Source organism: Pezoporus flaviventris, unplaced genomic scaffold (genome assembly GCF_033815535.1).
Source record: "Pezoporus flaviventris isolate CSIRO_AGI_PZ_B2104156 unplaced genomic scaffold, CSIRO_AGI_Pfla_v1 ptg000052l, whole genome shotgun sequence".
Lineage (NCBI taxonomy): Eukaryota > Metazoa > Chordata > Aves > Psittaciformes > Psittacidae > Pezoporus > Pezoporus flaviventris.
In genome coordinates this window covers 390,794-413,465 of record NW_026892600.1, presented here as the reverse complement: position 1 = coordinate 413,465, position 22,672 = coordinate 390,794, and the positions used below count along the sequence as shown (strand labels likewise).

The 22,672-nt window shown below is 46.9% G+C and overlaps 3 long non-coding RNA genes across 5 annotated transcripts in view; 1 reads left to right on the top strand and 2 right to left on the bottom strand.

The window, feature by feature from the left end:
• The window catches only part of LOC133277189 (uncharacterized), a 99,860-nt gene extending 93,635 nt beyond the window's left edge, over window positions 1-6,225 (bottom strand). The window contains exons 1-2 of one of the 2 annotated variants that reach the window (XR_009746109.1): window positions 6,046-6,225; window positions 4,383-4,434 (exon numbers count right to left, since the gene is read on the bottom strand). This is a non-coding gene — a long non-coding RNA (uncharacterized LOC133277189). The remainder of the gene's footprint in view (window positions 1-4,382; window positions 4,435-6,045) is intronic. The other variant, XR_009746110.1, reaches the window with a different exon arrangement.
• On the top strand, window positions 932-6,946 carry LOC133277190 (uncharacterized). Of its 2 annotated transcripts, XR_009746112.1 has the most exons (3): window positions 932-1,416; window positions 3,724-4,041; window positions 6,804-6,946. It is a non-coding gene; the product is annotated as an uncharacterized LOC133277190 (long non-coding RNA). The 2 variants fall into 2 exon arrangements; XR_009746111.1 differs by lacking the exon at window positions 6,804-6,946 and having other exon boundaries at window positions 3,724-4,386.
• On the bottom strand, window positions 6,801-16,092 carry LOC133277191 (uncharacterized). Its single transcript, XR_009746113.1, has 2 exons — window positions 15,706-16,092; window positions 6,801-6,902 (listed from the first exon to the last, which is right to left on the bottom strand). It is a non-coding gene; the product is annotated as an uncharacterized LOC133277191 (long non-coding RNA).
• Window positions 16,093-22,672: the final 6,580 nt, after the last annotated feature.

The following is a 22,672-nucleotide window of genomic DNA, read 5'->3' as shown; positions in this document are numbered from 1 at the left end:
CTCTCGCAGTAATCTTTCCTTTCCACAGGCTGTACGATGATCTTGAAGGAGTTTTTACTTTCGGTTATCTAGCTTTATGAAGACCAAAACACTCATACAGCTAGATAACCAAAGATAACAACTCGCTTCCCTTAAAGCTTTTTTAAGTGTATATATATATATATATATATAATTTTCTCTTATTATAGTTTTCCTTGATAGAATCCGGATTCTTTGACAAACAGGCGTGCTCTGTCCTCCAAGAGCACCAGTGCTGCTTTATTACATTCATCCTTGCATGCAGTCGTGACCTGGTTCATGTGCCGCTGTATACGTGCAGCTAATAACATTCAAAAGAGATCCGTTGCCTTCAAAGTTTATTCCGAACTTTTCTTTATTATGTTTTCTTTTCAGCCTCCGGCAGCAGTACCCAACAGTCCGTATTTAATGGTAGAAAATAAACCCTAGATATTAAGGTGCGTCGAACGGCGTTTAAAGAGTAAGAAGAAGCATCCATTCCTTCGCAGGCCTCGATTTGCATTGTAAATCGCTGTGGTCGCACAAAAAAATTCTTTAGGCTCTGTGAAGATGTAAAGCCAGCGGCAATTCCCAGCACAGCTTAAGGAGGAAGAAGAAGAAAAAGGAAAAAAGAGGAAAAAAGAAGGAAAATAAAATCCCATTTCACTAGGACGTTACAAGATGATTCGAGGATGCGACTCCTATCCCTTCAGGTTATGCACGGCATGGAGCTTTTTAGCAAATGGTGGCGGCTTGATTGCCAGTGCCTCGCTTGCGTGCGTGTTTTGGGGGAAGTTCCTCGCTTTCCCGGGTTTCCTATCGCGATGGGGGGGGGGGGGGGGGGGGGGGGGGCAGGAGACGCGGTCCCGCCGGCCTGCTGCTGCTGCCCCCGGCCTGAAAAAAAGGAGAAAAAGGCCATCATGGGGGGGGGGGAGGGGGGAGGAGTGGGGGTGGTGTGTGCTTGTCACCGCCAAAATGTGGACCAGCCCGGCTAGGTCAGAGGTCCCGGACCGCAGGAGACCGAGGTAATGATGATGTCATGAGAAATCTCAAGTGCACGCGTCTTAATTGATGCGCACGAGCCCCATCTCGCCTCCGATCATCCGCAGCTCCCGGCTTTTACCTCCCTCCTCGCCAGCGCAGACCGCTCTGACCTCCGCGGGGACGGGAAGGAAACAACACACCCATCCTCGCTACTGCGTGATAAAAGCCCTTTCCCCGAGCCAGGGGGAAGCGTCCCTCCGCTGCAGCCCGTCTCCCCGCCCGCCGCAGAGGGGAGCTGCGGCCGCCGGCAAGGCCGGGAGCAGCACTGCGCTATGCTGCCGGTTCCCTCTCGCCGTTGCTGTGTGCGGTGTGGGGGGGGGGGGTCATAGCCCCGCACCCCCGCCGTGTTTCGCTCCTACAGGGATGCATCCGCAGGTATTTACAGCGGGCCGGACCCTCTCTGCTGGGGGAGCTGCTAGCAGCAATCTCTCCCACAGCATCCATACTCTTCCTTCCTTCTCTCAATCCCTCCCTCCCTCCATCCCTCCCAGCCACTCTGTGTGTGTGTGTCTGTGTTAGAATGCAACACAGGTGAACGTTGCAGCAATGTTTATCTAAGGCTATGCATCATCCGACGAAATGCCTTGATGAAAAACGCTGATTTATTTTTGATTAACCTCGTGCTGAGAGCAAGGAAATGCATGCTGGGGTTGCACAAGGAACCGACGGAGGCAAGTCTTTCCAAACTGTTATCACGCCTTATGAACAGCTTTAGGATGTGAGCCTCTCAGCTCCCCCTCCCCCACTCCCCCAAAAAGAACATCATGCTTTGTATGATTTAGCAGTAAAATCTGCCTAGAAATTTTCTAACTCTGAAGTGCCAAACATTAGTCTCCCGAGTACACGCGGTACAATGAATCTGCTTACTGAGACCTACCATATTTACTAATGAAATTAATACACTTCCACAGCTCAACCGGGCTGCAGGCAGTGCAGGGAACACACTGAGAAAATCCAGCACGCACAGAACATGAGCTGCTCTGCACTCCTAAAGGCAATGACGACTTAAAATCCACGGTCCTACCCACTCTTTTGAGATGCAAAATAAACCACAACATGCCATTTCAATACATTTTCTGTAAATTAACATGTGCTTCTATAGGTTGCTGGGTGTGCAGGGGGAAGATTTTTAAACGCATGGAGTTGAACTGAAATTATTATTGGTCTGTGTAGCCTGCCTGCATGATAAAGCATATGTGTGCTTGTGTGTACACAGGGGAGCCATATGTACATGTGTCAGTCTGAGTAAATGTCTGTATGTGTGTTGGTGTTGAAATATATATGTAGGTGTGTATGTGGTTACACTGTAAAATGGCAACTCTATCCACCAGTCCATTTTTATCTATCACAAAGCCTGAAAATGGGTAAGCAATCTCATTTGTCAGACATGGCCCCAAATTAATACTGCCACCGAGAAGTAACGCATAGACATTGCCAATCTGCCAAACCTCAGCAGCAATATTATGAGCAAGGCCACTTATTTACGCTTTCAGACCCTTAATCCTTTGAAACTGAGCTTTTCTTCTTGGAATGCAGGGTAACACTGCAGTTTACCACCAGTGCTTTATACCTGAGAGATGTGTAAGAGCTAACTGTGCCCATATTCTTTGTGGAAAATACAGAGACTGGAACAAAATTGTTAGAATTCATGTAATGATTCATTAGTAGCTACTGAACCTCTGAGGCTGCTCAGGCACAACAGGGACAAACAAATCAGGCATCTGATATATCCAGAGGCACATGATCAGTTTGATATTATGTAAAATTCTATAAGGTTCTCTGAATTGGCAGATAGGCAGAAAGATGGGTTTTTTTCCTGGCAATAGCTAGGGGCGGCAGTGTTGGTGATCATGCATGTGTTACGTATGATAGGCTTTTGGGCTTATGCATTAAATTCTTAGTCAGAGGCATGAAAATTCAGGTGCTCCTCATGTATATGTCTGCATACGCCCATGCTTATATAGCTCTGTGTGTACATAATACATATTAACACAGACGTGAACATACATGTTAATGCAAGCACATAAACCAAGTCACCAGACTTACAATTAAATACAAGGCCTAGTATTGCAAATTGGTATGTTTCAATAGATGAAGATACATATCCTTAGAACACCAAGTCCTTTTCTCACGACCACCTCACTGAAACACTGACTTGGGAAGGAGCTGCCACACAGCTTTTATAGATTAATCACTGGAGCCTCAGTAAAGGGCCAACATGATGATCTTGACCTGGGTGTTTATTAGCCATATTACCAGTTACATTTTCTAACTCTCAGACACACAGCAAGGCCTCAAAACCAACGGGGCCCAGTAAGACTCACTCAAAAGTGTTTCCTTATTCTGAACATCACAGAAATGCACACAACAGTTGCAAAATGTGTTTCCAAGGTTGCAGTGTTGTCTAGCACTTAGGAAGTTTGAGCAATCTGCAGTTCTGAAATTACTGCCAAAAAATATCACCTGATTTGTCAAAAGTGGCCATTTACACTGCCTGTTTTTCTCCCAGTTTACATAAACATATACAACTTATTCATTCCAAATACTTCACGTAGAAGTGATCTGCATACTCAAGATGCACAATCCAAACACAGACGTTTCCCCCTACCTATCTAATAGATTTCCGCTAATGGCCTGCAGATTAGCATGTGATTGCCATGCTTGTTTTCTAATTTTTTATAGATCTCCAGGAGGCTGTGACATACAGAAAAACACATCCTGTGTGGATTTCTTAGGAATAAACAGTCCCTATTGACTTCGAAGTTGAATGCTTATGGTTCTCAGATTATTGCCCCCTCCTAATGCCAGCATCATCACCTTCCATGGGGAAGACACAGTCGCCCTTCGGCTGCTGTGAGTTACATAGGAAGGGCATAGCATTACATAAACTCCCTTTTTGCACCAATTTATGGCAGAATTCATGCCGATGCAAACCACAGCACGCCAATACAGCCCAGGCCAGCTTTCTCTGCAGAGCATCCCTTTCCTTCTCCCAGCCAGGTTAAATCACTGGCCTGGCTTGCCTTCTAATAAGGGTGCCTTGCAGCTTCTTTTCTCACCACAGTTTCATTTCACTGCAGATTATGCTCCTGTTATGTTGAACTTATGGTATGCAAAGAGATATCTACTACAAATCCAAACTATTACATGAGAAGACAGACTGATGAGAATTCAAAGTTGGCGGCAGGGGGAAGGGGAAGAGATGGAGAGGAGAGGGACGTATTAAAACCACCGACTGTCAGTAAATACACATGGAAACACTGCATGCTGCCAAAGAAGATTACCTGTAGGTAATGCACATAGTAGTGTCAGACTTCTATTAAACAATAAAAAGAAGTTACCGTTTGTTGTCGTGGTTGTCACTCCCTGTAGTTCTGTCTGCGTTGTCTAAACCTGAAAATAGAGAAAAAGAAAAAAAGGAAAAGAAAGGAAAGGGGAAGGAAGGAAGGAAGGAAGGAAGGAAGGAAGGAAGGAAGGAAGGAAGGAAGGAAGGAAGGAAGGAAGGAAGGAAGGAAGGAAGGAAGGAAGGAATTGTAATTTAAACACTCTCAGTGTGTTTGTTCATAAAAATATATGTGAGGAGGTAAACCTATATGTGTTCAGAAGGTGCCAAGTATATTAAATGTTGAGGTTATTAAATGTATCACTACAGCACTTGGCTCTAGATTCAATTTGAATATAACTAGCTACATTTCCTGCAGATGATTTAACGCAACACAAACCAGATATGAGTAACGTACTCCAGTATCTGCAGGGTTAAATCGATATTTACAGGAAATCATGTGAATAATATCATTTAAAAAATAAATTATTATTTCCGGAGAACCAGACATAAAAAAAGGTTAAGAATATTATTATTGTTTGGGGTTGCTGAGCAGAAGTGACGAAAGCTAGGGAGGCAGATGCAGGATTTGAATACTATAAGATGCCAGCTACTTAATAAAGGATGGAGGCTCCACCTAGCCTTCAGTTCAAAACACGCAAACCACATTAAGCCAGCGCTTTTTTGTTGGATTTCCTAGACTTTTCCAGACCTGGATCACCGGGAAGCCATCCTCTCTATTCACAGCCCTGTCAGCTTGCAGAGAGCTGAGAGGGTAAACGCACACAGCGTAAGGTAATCGCTTTTATTGCATCACATTGATTACACCAGGCACATCTTTAAAAACTCATACTATTACTGTTGTCGGGAAGCTGTGTTACAGCGAGGAGGTTTCACCCGTTTCCCACCTCCGCTCCGGGGTGGACCGGAGTTGCAGAAGGTGGCTACTTTTTTTGGGTGGGAGGGAAGGATCAGGGAGGGAGGGGTGGAGGGAAAGATGCAACGGAACCCCTGGAGGTGTCCACCGATCCAGCGATACCTGGGGCCGGGGTCGGGAGCCGTGCTGGACTTTGGATAACCCGGGAAGTGATGGCTGCTCGCTCCAATTGACCCTCTACGCGGGAGGCAGAGGATGGACAGGCTGCAGTGAGCAATCTGCATCCCTGCCCGCTGCAAGACATCGCTTCATCTTCTTTCTCTTTTTCTTTTTTCTTTCTTTTCTTCCTATTTTTCCTCTTTTCCTTTTTTTTTTTTTTTTTATTTTTTTTCCTTTTTGCTTTTTATTTCCCCCCTTTTGTTTTTAAGCTGGAATATGGAGGCCGCAGGACTTAGTTCCCACACTCCAGCCCTGCGAGTGATTGCCCCTCTGCCTGCAACACCTTTCTGACTGCACCCAGCCACTGCTAAAATATAAGGGCTCCCTGAAAAGCCACATCTCTCCTTTCGCCGGGCAATTATAACTGCTTTTGCATACTAGCTATACCCCACACGACCAACAGGTTTAGCATCAGGGGCACAAAAGTGTCAGGTCCTAAACCCTGATTTAACAAATCAGATTCCTCTCGCCGGTGGACAGTGGAAGTGGTCGGGGCGACTCAGGAAACCCCTGCCTGCCCGTGCTCAGCATCCCTAGTTATTTCAGGGAATTTCCACACCCCACACACAAACATCACGGTACTTACATTTATCCGTCTTTATCAGAGGAAAACTTGACCCCAGATCAACAGAGCTCAGGGTGAGCTAAGCCTCCGGTGGCAAAGAAAGATCCTCACGGCCAAGGACCCTCGGAATAGAGAAAGCTTTTCCACATCTCCAGAAATTCACGTCTTTCTCTTTGACACCCTCATTTAAAAGTGCTGCTTAGCTCCACGGTGTCATTCTTGGGCGGGAGAGTTGGAAATCTTCCATCCAGAAAAAAACAAAACCAAACCGAACAGAGAGAAACGCAGAAGTTGGCTTCGGTTTGGCTCTCTTTTTATTTTTATATTTTTTCCTTTAATTTTACCCCTTTTTCCGCCCTCTTTTTTTTCCATATGGCTTCCTGCGCCCTGGAGTAGAAAGTGGAGTGTTGTATGCTAGGCTCTGCAAGTTTTTTGGGGGGTTTGGCCAAGGTCTAGTCCAGCCCTCTCTACTGAGGAGGACGTGCTCTGAAATTCAACCAATTTCCCCAACGCTTTTGTTGCTGATGGACTGAAGCCCTATTGTTCATCCATTGCCACGGTCTTTTTCAGCTCCTACTATACGTTGTGCGTTGCCAGAGATTATGAATTTGCACCAAAAACCTCTTATAGTCCCATTTTGACAGACGGAACAAATCAGAAATGGCTAGGCTAAAGAAGAGCAATGACTACCTTTGCCTAGAGAGAAGAAGGAAATCACGCATTTCTTTGGAAACTTATATATATATATATATATATATATATATATATGTATATTTCAGCAAAAGGTCGAAATTTAGAAGTTGTTTTTCCTCCAGCTAACTTCTGAAGTACAGTTTCTTTCGGGTCTTGTTTTGAAGAGGCACTACCATCTTGTGCAACTTTTGTCCGACCAACAGCAGGGGAAAAAAAATAGAAAGAAAAACATCAAAATAGAAAAATTGATGGTGCTGACAAAAAGGATTCTTTTCCGATCCCTGCCGTCATGCAAACTTGAAACGTGATCTCTCGTCGCTGGAAGGAGGGTACCAGTTCCTGCCGTCCGGCGTTCCGGGTTTGGAAACAGCGTGAAAACACTCCTCAAAGCCTCTGTGGATTTTAGAGCACGCGGGAGGGAATGTGTGTGTGTGGGAGGCTGAAGGGAACAAGGTAAGGGGGTGCTGGGAGAGTTTGAGTGTGAGAGGGAGCGGGAGTTGTGCGGAGAGGGAGGGATGGGGGAACGGCGAGTTAGAGAAAGGATGGAGGGGGGAAGAGATGGACAGGTGGAGGAAAGATGGAGGGAGGGAGAGATGAAGAGGTGGAGAAAAGGAGGAGGGTTAGAGGGAGGTTGTGCACGTCGAGGGGGTGCCGTGCTGTTCCCCCGTCTGTCCCCCCAAATCTGGCGTGGCTTTAATACGGCGCCCCGTCCCCCCATGGGCAGGTGACAAGGGAGATGGAAGGGCTGAGGGGAGGGTCGGGCGGAGGGAGGGTCGACCATTATATATATATAAATATATACACACATACACACATGCTACACTGGGTCATATATCCATGTAAATATCTATGTATAGATGTGTATGTGTGTATATGTACATATCTGTATATATGTCTGTATGTGTCGGCAGCTGTGTGTCCCTCCCGCAGCGCGGCTGCAGGCAGCGGGAGCGGATTTCCGCGGGGACAGCGCAGACATCCCGCCGCATTCCCCACATCCTTCCCTGCATCCCCCGGGCATCAGCCCGCGGAACTCCGCGGACAAACAGAAGCTCTGCCAAGAGCAGGACGCAATCCCGGGGTGAATGCAGGCAATTCAGGAAGAGCGCTCGGATGCACTAGAAATAAATAATAATAAAAAAAGGATGCAGAGGAGATTTATGGAAGCCTACACCCCTCACGCTGCCAGAAGTCCAGCCGCGTTTCACTAGTTGGCTCTTTAGGGTGGGATGAGATGCCTACTTGGAGGAGTGTGCAGCCGCTCGCTGGCAGCTGGTTTGTGCCCAGATCCAGAGGGATGCTCTGGAATATCTCACGGCAGGCTAAGAAATACGTAAAATAACGCCCGGAGGAAAGGAGAGAGGCTAATGGGGAAAGGCGGGGTGAAGTTCTTCCCCCTGCCGCTAAAAGTTCTCCCAGCACCCGTGGCACGCCGCCGCAGGGAGAAATGGGAAGAGAGGAAGAGTAGCAGGAATCGCCCTCACACAGCTTCTGCCTCCGCCGGACACCCGGTCCCAGCTCATACCACTGCTGCTCTCCATTGAGCTGGTCACTGCACTGCCTCTGTGACTCGCTGGTAAGACCCCCTCTTCCCGCCTCCCATCCCTCAGCCCGGCGGAGCACCGAGCCCCGATACCCGGCTGAGCACCGGTGCCCGCCGGGGAGATGCTTCGATTCAAGTGGCTCAACACGCCTGTGCCGTGCAGCACTTTGGGGAGGTAAGAAGGTTTTCGGCTGGGGTTGGTTTTTTTTTGTCTGTTTTGGCTTGCTTGTTTCTTGGGGTTATTTTTGGTGTTTGCTTTATATTATTTATTTTATTTTACTTTATTTAAGTTTAGTTTATTTATTTTTTTTTTATTGTTTGTGCCTTTTTCTTTCTTTTCTTTTTGTTTTTAATGATCATAAGTTTTCCCTTTCCGCTTGCATCCTGTTGACTAGAAGCCGCAAATAACGTATCATTACAAATAAATAAATAAATAAATACACTTAAAAAAAAGAAGGAGGAGGAGGCAGGACGAGGGCGGAGGTGCTGTGGGGAGGGGGACTTTGTTTTGGCGCCTCGGGGAGGAGGCGACACATGAGACGGGGATGGGCTGGCTGCAGCTGCCTGTGCCAGTGTTCATTCCACCGGGCGAGGGTAGCGGAGCAGAGCGGGCACAGCGCGGGGAAGAGCGGAACAGCTCCCCCTTAACCTCCCCCTCCCATCCCTGCTTCACGTTCAAGGTTTAGCGGCGAGATCACGTCCATTGACGTCATCTCGAGGCATCGCTGTGCATCCGGATACATTCATATACATAGAGGGAATCAGGGCATTAACACAATAAAAAGAACACGGAACATGTAAATCCCTCCGCTCGGAGAAGAGACCGCGGACCCCCGGAGCTACCTCCCCTAGAAGATCCTAATTAACGGAACAAGTACTAGAGCCGCCCCCCCCCCCCCCCCCAACATCATCATCTACACAAATACCCCAGAAATGGCCAATTAGGCAAAAGAAAATCCAGCCACCACCGTTTTAAGGTATAAAGGCGATACAGACATGCATAGATAGATAATGCGTGCAATGGGGGCTGTGTCACAGGATTCATAATACCTCACCCTGTATTACGGCCTGTGAGCACATTTATATCACTCTTGATTTCAGGGACATTTTATTTCAAAATCTTCTCTTAAAACGTGTACCTCCAGGCTGGGAGAGCTGTCTCCCAGGAACACAATTGGAACATTCTGCCTTAAATACCGCGTTATTAAACTTGTTGCCTTCCATTTTAGCAGGTGCAGCTTTAAACGCACCACCTGATTCTTTACAAGGAAGAAAGGCATTTTTACAGGTCGTTTAAAAATACTGCCTATAGCATTACTTTTGCTTCATCCGAAAATATCCACAGGCGTTGAATTACATTACAAACACAGATAGCATGTCTCAGTTTGCATTAACAGTGAAATTCTTATGAGGAAGAAGAGTGGTTTAAATCCCTTTCTTATGTTGTACAGGGGCGTTATATTTTTAAGCCAGCAACGTTATTCCACGAAAATAAATGTTATATGTATTATACATAAAACATTATATTACTATATGCTATATATTATATACTATAAATGATAAATTATACCTGTTATATATTACATATATAGTATATATATACATAAAGGTCAAAGTGCATACACAGATAATTATTTTCCTTAGGAATTACTTACCTCCATGAATGTACAGGGCAAGTTAGTCCCCCCCCCAAAGACTGTCATGCATGTTTCTATTTATTTATAGATTCTTAATATCTTATATAAATATTTTTATATATTTATTTTTAAATAAAGAGCATGCTCCATCTGTGTGACTCCGTGCCTATTTCCCCACATGTGTACACTTTGAATTCTTTGGCGTGGCTACCCCATTCCTGGCAATGCTCAAGGCCAGGCTGGACGAGGCTTGGAGCAACCTAGTCTAGTGGAAGTTGTCCCTGATCATGGCCGGGGGTTGGAACTGAGTGAGCTTTAAGGTCCTTTCAACCCAAATCAGCTAGTGATTAGTACAGTATTTCCAGCGGTACTTCTCGCCCTAGTTTTAACAAGCTCCGCAGTGATAAGTCACCCAATCAGAAGTGGTCAGACAGCTATACATAAAACGTTAAATAAATAACCAAACAAACATAAACCAGACACAAACCCAGCACCCCAGGAAGGAAGCTAGCACCACCACCCGTCTGATTTACTCTTACCCTACCTCATAACGCTCATTAAGAAAGTACCTTTTTTACGTTTTTTTTGGTGGTTGTTTTATTTTTGATTTTTTATTGTTGTTGTTTTGTTTGTTGTTTCCCTCCCCCCCCCTCCCCCAATTAGCGGATGCCGGGGACTCCCGCCATCCCAACCCATCATCATCCTCCCCTCACTGCGCTGTTAATTAGCTCATGTGTAGCTCTCAGATGTCAGTCCCTCCCTCCCTCCTTTAGCATATACAGGGGAGGGGGGAGCGCAGGGGTGTACTTCTCCGTGATCCCATCGTGCATCCTGCATCCTCATTCTCCTCCTCCCGCTTCCCCCACTCCGACTGCCGTCTCTGCGCTCACTGACCCCACGCCTCCCCGCGGCCCCGACGGGACTAAAATTCCCCGCCCCCCCCCCCCCCCATAAGGACCACCCTCCTGGGATGGGATTGCCGGGGCTCCGCGTCTCAACATCATTCCCCACCCCCCTTCTCCTCTTCCTCCTCCCTTTCACCCCTCCCCGCATTAGCGAACAGCGGCCCCGCGAGTAGCGGCGCCGTCGTTTGAATGCGCCCCGTGCACTGAGGAGGCAAGGGTGGGAGTAAGGTGGGGGGGAGAGCGCCCCTTCCTCACCCTGTCTCTGCCTCTCCCCGCACTCCCCCGACACTTACTACTTGGACTCTTGGAATAGGAACAATAAATACACCCCGCAGCGCACTCGTTACTGAGTATCAGCCTTTTCACAGCTAAAAAGAAGGGAGCGTGTGTGTTCTGCGGTCAGCCGCGCGAGTGCCACAGAAGTTGGAGATTGCGCGGATTTCTACCAGGGATAGGTAAATAAAGAAATTAATACATAAAAGCACTAAATAATGCACAGTTTTGGGGTGGCCGCTTCAGAGCCACGGAAATGAGCCGAGATGCTGGGGCTGACAATAATAATGCATGAAATAGTTTCACTTCCTCGCCTTATTTATGTATTTATCTATTTATTTATTTATCTCTTTATGTGTTTATTTATTTTGTCCTCCATGCTTTTAATACCCCGATTCCTCTAAAATTAGTATTCAGCATTTTGCACTTAGATTTTCTCCCTCTTCTCTTCAGCCCTATCTGTCTTCTTATCAAAAAGTATAAATAATCGTGACTCCCGGAACGGAGGAGGACAACTATTTTGGCACATCCTCTGCACACAGACATACTTGTTTTGGCATTATTTGCATTACATTATTTAGAACACGTTCAGAAGAGTGAAGATGCAGGTATACAGGAAAGTGGTGAGAGGCATTTTTTATTTATTTATTTTTTCTTTCCTTTTATCTCCTCTGGCAAGATATAGAAACTGAAATGGAAAAAATGTAAATGGCAAACACATAATATTGGGTTACGTAACTAAAACATGACATGAGAAAAAGAAGTGGTTGTGGTTTTTCGTTTTTTTTTTTTAAGCAAGGAAAATGATGATTTTAGAGCTTTCTGCCTACACACACACAAATATTAAATCGTAATTTTAATTCCTTGCACTAGAGCTTCCCGTGCTCAGGGTACCCCTTCTTTGGACTTAATAAAGCAGACCCCGAAGCCGTACCCCTCCTCTCTGGGTAAGCGCATCTCCCCTGATCAGAGGTAGGAAATGGCAGGGTAGGTGGCGGGGAGAACTGCAATACTTCCACCCAGGCTTCAAAATGCTCGCTCAGTGACGCGGTTTCCGGGCAGTGATGTGCAGCAAACTCTTTCCCGGTGGCGTTTTATTTGTCTTAGCAGGCAGAACGCCAGCCCCAGCACCAGCCCGGAGGAGGGTTTTGGCTGCCTGAACCGGCAGAAGAGCGACGAGCCCCATTTTCTGCTCTTTTATTTCCGCCGTCTGTTTACACAGAGGCGGGAAAGAGCCCACCAATGCAGGAGAGGTTTGAAATGCGCGGTTATTTCTCTGGTTTCGGTGATTACGGCCTCAAGGGGAGGAGTAAACCTGATTTTTACTGCAATTCCGGTCTGGAGGGTTTCTCTCCGCACACTTTTTGCATCCCTGCGGCAGGCCGGACCCATTCGCGAGCAGGGGGAACAGGGGACAGGACACCCCGCTCCAGCACCCTGGTACCCGCTTTCACGGGATGCTCCGGACAGATCGGGCTCCGGCTCCCCCGCGGCAGAACAGCGACGCCTGTCGGGACCCGCGGACAGGGCCGTCACAGTGAGACGCAGGTACCGGAAGGAGCAGGCAGGGGAGGGTAGAGGTACCTTCAAGGGGGGGCAGGAGAAAGCAGAAGAGGGCAGGAGAGGGCAGAAGCAGGCAGGAGAGGGCAGCGGAGGGCACGAGAGGATACAGCTCATAGAAGGGAGGAGGAGCGAGCAGACAGACGACAGGAGCTGGCAGAATAAGCAGAGACGGTAGAATAGGGCAGAAGCTGGCGCAGCAGGGAGAACGGGCAGGAGAGGGCAGAAACGGGCAGAGGATAGCAGGGGAGGGAAAAGGAGAGCAGGAGAGGATAGGAATAGGCAGGAGCAGGTAAAGAAGACAGAGGCAGTCAGGAGCAGGCAGGAGAGAGGACAGGATGGGGGGTCAGGACCTGGAAAGGGAGGACAGGAGAGGGCAGAAGAGGGCAGAAACGGTCAAGGGAGGGCAAGGAAAGGCAGGAGAGGACAGCTGAGAGTAGAGGAGGGCAGGAGAGGATAGGGGGAGCAAGAGAGGGCAGGAGCTGTAAGGGCGGGCAGAAGAAGGCAGGAGCTGGTACAGAGGATAGAGCAGACAGAGAGCGGGTAAGAGTGGGCAGGGGACGGCAGGGAAAGCAGGAGAGGGTAGGAACAGGCAGGAGAAGTTAAAGCAGGCAGAAGCGGGCAGGAGGCAGTAGGGGTGGGTAGGAACAGGCAGGAGCGGGCAGAGCTAGAGAGCAAGACCCTTCGACGAGAGCTGTGCCCTCCGTGGCACGGCTCCCCCAACGGGTAGGTGGTTTCACTGTTCGCAAATACCGCCCCTCACCTCCGCTCCTGAGTCCCGCTCCACCAAAGAATAATAATAATAATAAATAAAACCAACAGAATTATAGAGCATGGCGGGAATCATGACCAGTTCCTGGCGGGAATTTGCCTGTGGCAGAGCATCCCCGGGTGATGGGCAGTACCCTGTCCCCCCCAAGGCAAAGCACCTTCCACACACGGAGAGAGGGTAAAATTTTCACCCCCATGTTAATGGCCTGGGTCAAAACAGGGTCTCACTGCGCGGGTGCCTGTTCTAAGAAAATCCGGGCCGAAGAATGTGGGGAGGGCGGATATCCCAGGAACGGCTACTTCAATATTCACCTCGTTCTTTACTTAATTTGTACTGATACTGCTTGGAAAGACCTGTTTTCTCGGAAGCACTTGCTAGCTGAGCCTAGGAGGCATTGCCTTTCCCCGATTCTACCTTTCTCTTTTTAATAATAAAAATAATGATGATGCTAAGAATAATAAAAGGAAAGGTTTGGTGTTGAATATAGGCAGATTTTAAACTTAGGAGTGGCAAAGAGAAGCTCTGACCGGGGTAGGCTCTCAGGGGGAAAAGATGTTTTAACTCACGAGAAGTTAAACGTTATGTTTGATTGGATTAACCGCCACTTCTTTTTTGTTGTTGTTCTTCTGGAATTTCATTAACTGAACTTCCACCAAGTCGGTGTGCTTTCAGCACTGATTTCCCAAATCTCGTTCCAGGAATTTAGTTTTTTTTTTCGTATCTCTGCAGGCTGCGGAAAGAATGACCTGGCTCTTTCGGAGCATGTTTCTTCTGGTCCTGCAGGAGTTTATTTCTTCTTCTTCGAATAAATATAAATAAAATAAAAAAAACTCATCGGCGTTTCACAGCGAAGAAAGCCTGTGGGAGCACTAGCATCAGGTATGTATAATTAAAAAAAGGGGTAAATATACTTAAATTAAGGAGCAGCGTGGCCAGTATATGAGGTTTCAAAAGCAAGCGTGATAACCCCTGGCAAAGGTGCCCCTGTCAACTGACCTGGGGCATTCTCTGGGAGCTGGGGAGGTGGATAAACACGGTTAAAAGCAACAGCAAAACGCGGAGGGTCTGCGGAGATCCCTCGGTACGGGGTTCCCGTACCCAGCCCAGCGCCGGGGTCGTTCTGTGGGGAAGACTTTGTTCTTTTGTCCGTCTGTCGTTGTTCTGTCCGTCTGTCGTTCTGGGGAAGACTTTGTCCTTTTGTCCTAACTGACTCCCGGAACGGCCGAGGAGGACTGACGATTTTGGTACTGAAATGTCACTTTAGCCACGGATCTCACTCACTTTGCCCTGGGGAAGAAACTCTCCCCCCCCCTCTTCCCCCAAACCTCCCCACTGTGAGAGCGGACGGACAGATAGACGGACGGCGCTACTGCCTCCGGTTCCCACGTTGCCAAAGCACCCCCGTCCAAACCCTGTCTGTGTGAGGCGCATACATCAGACAGCAAACACTTTCAGCACTCCACCAGCTTAATCCCATGGCTGGTTTCCATCCAGGAGCATAACAAGTGATACCGGACACCAGGGTCAGCGCTTGTCGGGCACCACCTCTATCCCCCGAGAGGGCAGCTGACAGGGTAGGGCCCCTCAACCTGTGAGCTACGTTCCGCCCCGGTTTCCCTCCCCAGCCTTCCAACGAAGGAATCAAGACGCGGAGCTACGAGCGAGCCAGGAGCTGCCAGCCCGCAGGCGCCCACCGGGGATACGAGGCGCTCACCGCAACGCGCCCCTTGCAGCTCGCTCCCTCTCAATCGGTCAGGGCATCTCCCCTTGCGGGGAAGGCGGCACTCCCCAGGCCAGTCCCACCACTCCCTACCCTCTTCCCTCAGCAGCCCTGTCCCCTCTCCCTCTGCTCCCTTTCCCCCTTCCCTCCGGTGAGATGCGATGCTCTGTGAGAGCACAGCACAGACCCCTTCAGTGTGCGTGTGAATTTAAAGAGCCCGTAGATGAGATCTCGTCAGCTGATCCTCCTCACAACCCAATAGCTTCTACCCGTGTGAATAACATTTGTCACTAAGAAATTAAGGGGTTGTTACGGAGAAAAGGGGGACTCGGTGGAATCCTCCCCAGGTCGCCCTGTCGCCGTCTGCGATTAACAGCTCCCCCCCCCCCCCCCCCCCCATCCGCTCTCGGCCCGGACGTCAACGTCCCCCACGGTGTTTTTAGGAGCACGGGGCGCCAGGGAGATTTCCCACCTCGCCCCCAGCCCAGGACACGCTTCGTGGTAAGACGGCGCAGCTGCGATTTACCACCCCCCCTCCCCGGCAATCCGAGTATTGACCCCCCAGCCCCGCTACTCACCGCGGTCCCTCCGCAGGGGTCCAGGGTTAAGCTTCTCCAGAGCAGCCCTGCTCACCCAGGAGAGGTAAAGCGGAGGAAGGAGGGGTGGAGGAAGGGGGGTGGCCACGGTTATGCCCCACTCTGGACTGCGACGTGTCTCCCTCCTCCCCTTGGCCCCGGCATTTCCCACCCATTCGCAAACACACCGCCCCTGTCCCCATATCACCCGATGGGGGCGGTTGGGGGGGGGGTATAACTTTTTTCGGGGTGTCCCTTCCTTCGGGACACCTTCACCCAGAAGTCAGGGCTCAGCCAGGAAAGTCTCGGATTTGAGGCCAAAAGAAGGGGCTAGGTGGCTACCCCATGCCACCAAAGGGGCTGCCGCCGGGGCTCAGGTGGGCTGTGGGTGGTGGGGAGTAAAGTCTGTAACATCGCTTCCCCTCTTTCTTTTTGGGAATGGTGGTGCTCCTACCGGTGCTGTTAATGAAAGGCCGCTGCAAACGGAGGCCGGCAGCCGGGGAAGGGGGACTGGGAAAGGGGTAAGGGGGTCTGCCCCTCGTTGGGAGAACCTGGCTGAGCATCATCGAGGGAGGAGCTCTCCTTGGACCCCTGGAAACTTTCATTGCTGCAGACACAGCGATTCCCCCCTCCAGGTTTCTTGTCTGAGGGTTTCTTCCGTGAATTTCTCGGAAGGGCTCATGGAAAACCTGCTCCCACAGGGACACCCTCCCACCCCCTCTCCGCCACGGTTTGCAAGACAGATTGCATCATTCTCAGCCTCTGCAGTGTGAATGACGGCAAAACATAATTTGCCATCCAGCTAATTGGGTCAGAGGACAGCGCATCGGCTGTGGTTTCGGTGCGGTGGTATGAGATTCGTGTCTGTAACAGAGAGGAGTATTTGCCAGCGCGTTTCAGGGTGTTAATACATCATCTATCCCAATAAGCAAATAGTGTAGCAAGCGGTTCAACTAATGATATCGAAATAAAATTCATCAGTAAGAATTGCATTATATTTAAAAAAGAGAGTGCATTAAAAAAATAAAAAAGGAAGTATTGTAAGCATTCTATATCAACCTATACTATGTTCAGAAGTAAAGTCTTTCTCTTGGATTTTGGTATTATACAAAACGACTCATACAGTAAACACAAACGGCTGTCAGACTAAATTGAGAATTACTGTTATTTAAATTACCAAAATAAAATCCATCAAACAATGTTGTTCATTCCAAGGAGCATGGAAACGTTTTCCTTGTAACTCACTTACTTTCAAACAGAAACTAATCCGTATTGGAACTGACTTCCTACCAAACCAGAAGCGTTGGCGTCAGAACAACTGCCTGCACATTCTTGCTGTAACATGCCCACCTGAAGCAGGTCAAAAAGAACAACCAACCTTCTGAATTTGTGATTTCCCCCCCCCCCCCCCCCCCCCTTACCCTGTCTATAAGCGCTGCTATTGGTTAGATATAGTCACTTTCTCTGGTTCTCTGGTGTCTGCATCCTCCTGAATACACATTCAAATTTATTCTTCAGGGTAGTTTATAAATACATCAATAATACCAGGATGCTTTTTCTTGTGTTTTTTTTTTTTTCCCCTCTTTTCATCCCCCTTTTTTTGTTTTATTTTTAAAATGGTATTTAATTTATTTATTTATTTTTAAGTAGTGATACATGGAAATCGTTTTCGACTTCAAAAATCAGCTAACCTCTTTTGGGGCATGTCAGCTCCAGTGTTGTTAGCTATCAGTTGCTGTAGAGCTCTAAGATCTCAAGCGGGAGAGTGAGGGGAAAATGGATTATTAAGCATGGACTCATCATCAGATTGGTTGTCAACCCATTTAAATCTGTGCAAATGGTTTTAAAGGTGCAGAATAGTAAGGGCCAGTTATTTAAGTTACAAAGGTGTGTGGCTGTTTCAACTTGTAACTCAAACTCATTTAATCTCTCTCACACAGGCCATATATATACCCAAGCTATCTTTCTCGATATAAATATATACCAATTTTGCTCTATACATATGTATTTTGATTTCTCTACATCTACCTCTATGTATCTCAATATCTCAATAACTAAATACCCATATTTAACAGGAGATGAGTCTTGTATACCTATATGTACATATCTATGTCTAGTTTATCTAGGTACCTATAGTTTATGTATGCATATATCTATATATATAGCAGGTAAAGGCAAGGTATTCAGGTTTTTCAAATGAATTTAAAGAGGTCTGGAGGATTTACTGAAGTTAAAATTGTTTATTCAAGGATTTATTAGATGATTCTGGTACTGCAGTTGTAGGTCACATAATTATCAGAAGCAAAACTCTCGCCAAGAAGCTGATGCCTTTCAAATGGAGGCAAAACATTTTAAACCCTATGTAATAATTATTCTGGTGATGTAAACCACTTTAGTTCTATTTCCATCTTTCCTCTAAAGATTTTTTTTTTTCCTCCCCAAAACTGCTCTTGTAAATAGTATACCCCAAAATGAAGGCCACCCAAAACCCGCCTAATTGGTGGTGGGAGCCGGAAACGGGGTCGTTGGTCGGTCCTTGGCACCCCCTGGGGAAAATTCGGTTTAAAACAGGACGCGTTTCGTCCTCCCCTTCACTAGACGAAGTCACTTCAAGTACCTCATGAGTACAAAATGTGTTATTGTTCCTCGGTTATGTGAACAGCTTGACTCCATCTCTACAGCTCGTACTTCAGGGATGGAGTCAAGCATCCTGCAGTACCAGGATGATGTACCAAGCAGGATGGAGTCAACACCTGCATTAGGCGAGGGGATGCTCTCCTCGAGGGAGAAACGAACAAAGATATAAAGTTTGCTGTATTCTTAGGAAGCCGGTTTGTTTTGAAGCCAGAGTGGAGAGCTATTATAAAATAAAATGTGCTTCTTTAATGAAGAGACCGGTGATGAAGGAGAGAGGGGGCAGCGAGCCGCGCCGGGCGGGACCGTCCTGAGAAGGTGCTAACCAGCTCATCCCGAGGCGCATCAAGCGCTTCCTTCAGAGGAAAACTGTCCCGTGTCAGCAGAGATCGCTGAAAAAGAGGAGTTAACGTGAATTGCTTTGTGGGTTTGTTTTTTTTTTTTTTTTTTAGGGTATGGGGATCCTTTCCTTTCGAGGTACACTTAAACGGCATAATTTTCCTCAAACGGCGCAGAAACCACAGCAGACATTTTCAAAAGAGCTCGTTATTTTCCTGCTTGGTGATATTTTTTAATATTTATTTTTGTATTATTTTCTGTTTGTTTGGTTTTAAATTTTCTTTTTCCTTCTTTTTATTTCTTAATTTTTCTTATTTTTTCTTTCTTTGTTTATTCTTTTCTTTTCTTTTCTTTTCTTTTCTTTTCTTTTCTTTTCTTTTCTTTTCTTTTCTTTTCTTTTCTTTTCTTTTCTTTTCTTTTCTTTTCTTTTCTTTTCTTTTCTTTTCTTTTCTTTTTTCTTTTCTTTTCTTTTTTCTTTTCTTTTTTCTTTTCTTTTCTTTTTTTCTCTTTTCTTTTCTTCTTTTCTTTTCTTTCTTTTCTTTTCTTTTCTTTTCTTTTCTTTTCTTTTCTTTTCTTTTCTTTTCTTTTCTTTTCTTTTCTTTTCTTTTCTTTTCTTTTCTTTTCTTTTCTTTTCTTTTCTTTTCTTTTCTTTTCTTTTCTTCTTTTCTTTTCTTTTCTTTTCTTTTCTTTTCTTTTCTTTTCTTTTCTTTTCTCTTTTCTTTTCTTCTTTCCTTTTCTTTCTTTTCTTTTCTTTTATTGTCCTTTTCTTTTCTTTTTTCTTTTTTTTTTAATTCTCTCTTATGTTTCTTTCTTTTCTTTTTGTCTGTTTTTTCTTTTTCTTTCTCTTTATTTTTATTTTTTACTTTTCTTTTGTATACTCCCCCCCCCCAATAAACAACTAAGACTTCCTTATTACCGGCGGGGTGGGGGGGAAAGAATCACTTCAAGGAGTTGTTAAACTACCACAGGGTATTGATGAGGATCAACCGGGAGGTGGGAATCAGCAGCGCATAGAACCCAGCTTGCAGTCCCAAGCCGGTGCTAGACCCCGCCGCGGGGGTTTCATGCCCCAAGGCCCTGTAGCCCCCTTCCGCACCGTGACCCTCCTCACAGCGCAGCTCCGCGGTTGTAGCTACCATTGAGAACGGGACTTTCGGGTTGCAGAACGCAAAGCTGCGCTGAGGAAGCCACTCCTGGTCCCACACGGACACCTCTCCAGCACGCTGCTTCTTCCCTCCTCTTCCTCCCACAAGACAACCCCCAAACAAACCCCCTTCTCCTCCTACGCGTGTTCCCTAAAACTGGGATGGGAAGGAGGGCAGGACACTCCTTCTAGCGCAGGAGAAAACCCTTCTCGCTTTGATTTGGCAGGAGGCAGCGCCATCCGAAGCAGACACCTTGTGCCTGCTCAGGGGCGAAGGCATCCCCCCCCGCCTCCTACCTTCCACCTTCTCACCCTGCTATCGAAATTCATCGGTGTTAAACCGGGAAAGCAGCACCAAAACTCACCTGGACACATTCCTGTGTAACATTATCTAGGTGTTCCTGCTCCGGCAGGGGGATTGGACTAGATGATCTTTTGAGGTCCCTTCCAATCTCTAGCATACTGTGATACTGTGTGTGTGAAAACCCCGCACTTTGTTGTATGTGTGTCCGGCCGCGCGGTTAACACCAGTTTTCCATCCCGACATCAGTGTTTGCTCCCGACCCCCGCACCCTCTGGAGGGACGCACGTCGTAACAGTGCATAACATGGTGCCTATTGCATATTATGATTGATAATCACCGTTATTATTAAAAGAAAGCACAAAGAGACCAACCTGCTGACCGGAGAGGTCCCCTCTGCCCAGCACAGAAGGGCGGGCGAGGGATGCTGTTGGGAGGGAGCAGCGGAGAGCGGGGCGTTGCTGCCCCCTGGCGGCGCAGCATGCAGCTACTCCCGCTGGGCACCAGCGGCGCCGGAGGAGCGCGGAAAGAGTAGAAAAAGCAGAGGAAAATGAATAATAACAGTAATAGAAAGGACCCGCGAGGGAGGCCTGAGAGAACAAATGCACCCTCGCCATCGCTGATATCCCCGGGGAAATAACATAAATAAAATAAAAAAATAAAAAATAAACAGAAAATAAAATAAATAAAATAAACAGGAATAGGGAGAGGGAGGGAAGGCAGGAGGAGAGGAGAGGAGATGAGAGAAGAGAGAATGGAAGAGAAGGGAAGGGATGGGAAGAATCAGAACAGGCCTGAAAATAAAAGAAATTTTCTGCTTTTCAAAAGTTGCCCTAAACTTTGGAAAACCACCAGGGAATGTGGTCAGGAGGTGTGCACCTCCCTGTAGGTGCAGGCTGTGGTGGGTCTGGCTGGAACAGCCTGGAGCCAAAGCAAAAAATAGGGCAAAAAAGTGGAAATTTGGAAATGGTGATGAGGGGTGTGTGAAACGTAAGGAACCGTGCAGAAATTTTTGGGGAACATGGTGGAATGAGGCAGAGGAGTGGAGCTGCACCAAGTGCGAGTGCAGAGACAGGGGCATGGCCTAAAGAGGTGTGAAATATTACCTGCAGAAGGGAAAAAGCAGATATGTGACTTCATTTTCTAATTCTTTATATTTTTACTCTTTTCCCTTCCCCCCCACCTTCTTTCTTTTTTTTTTTTTTACTTTTTTTCCCGCTTTTTCTTGGAATTTTCCCTTTGCCAGGCACAAGCTATAGTTCCATCAGTTGGGGTAGGTGCTCTCCAGTTCTCCCCCATGGCTCCCCACTGCTCTCTGTCAGGATGCCTGCCTTGGGTATGCAGCAGCAATGCACAGTCTGTTGAAACTTAAAAACTTTGCTGGAAATGAGGAAAATAAAGGTGGATTTGAGGAAAAGTGGAGCTCCCATCACCCTGCGGTGACATGTGAAAACCAGTGGGACCTGGGGGGAAGCTGAGTAACAAAACCCCAGAGGGCTAACTGAAGCCAGGCTTTATTGTAGCCATAATTTATAAGCTCACACCACCCCAAATTCTTTTCCCATTGCTGTGCAACTAGATTTGGGAAAGCAGTGTCAGGGGTAGCTCACAATGAAAAACTGCTACTTTACAATGCCTCCCCGGCCCAATCCTTCTCCAGAAAGGGATGAGTCTGTGGAGTCAGGTCTTGGTGGGCATGAGATTCCTTCATGGAACACAACGTGAGGAGTAAATCTGCACCCCCCAGTCCTCCCTTCCTTCCACCTACTCTTGCTTTCACCAGAAAAGGAACAGCAATCCATGAAGGGAAACCTTTACTTATATTAACAGATATCAGCTCTACTGAGCATTACAGGCCCCTCTCAGTGACAGAGCCGTGCTGCTACTGAGAGTAAAACACCAAGTCTGGGATATACTTTAGCAAAAAACAGCTATTTCAATGCCAGTCAACCCTTTCAAAGCTGTTGTGACTGTGGTGAAGAATGTGAGTCTTGTTTCTTCTGCCTGGCCTTGCTTCCCACACAGCCCTTCTCCTGCTTTGCCTCTGATTACTCATCCCAAAACACTGTTTTTTTTTTCTATTTTGCCTGAATTTTCAGACAAACTTATAGACATGAAAAACTTTGTATCTGGTAATTGGCAGCAGGCGTTCAAAAGTCAAGTACAATGAAAATAAAGCCCTAAATACTTGAACACCAAATCACCTTTCATTTCCTAAGGATTGTTGTAATCAAGATTATTTTCTGTCCTAAAGTTTTTCTTGTCCATGGATATGGGTACAATAGTCTTCCTTTATGACTTGATGTACCACATTTGTTAAATACAATGGCTAAAAGCTCAGATACTTCTCACAAACTATCACTAAGTGCCCATACATAATTTTGACAAATAAACCCCAGACAATCGGTGAAACAGAATGCAAAGTCTATTCTTTGTAAGACACTTATGAAAGAGTAAGATCAAAAAGGATAGAAATAACATGTGTCCAAAGAAGCTGAGGTAGATGTTTATAATATAAACTTTTTGTTTTTATATATAAAGTTTTATAAAAC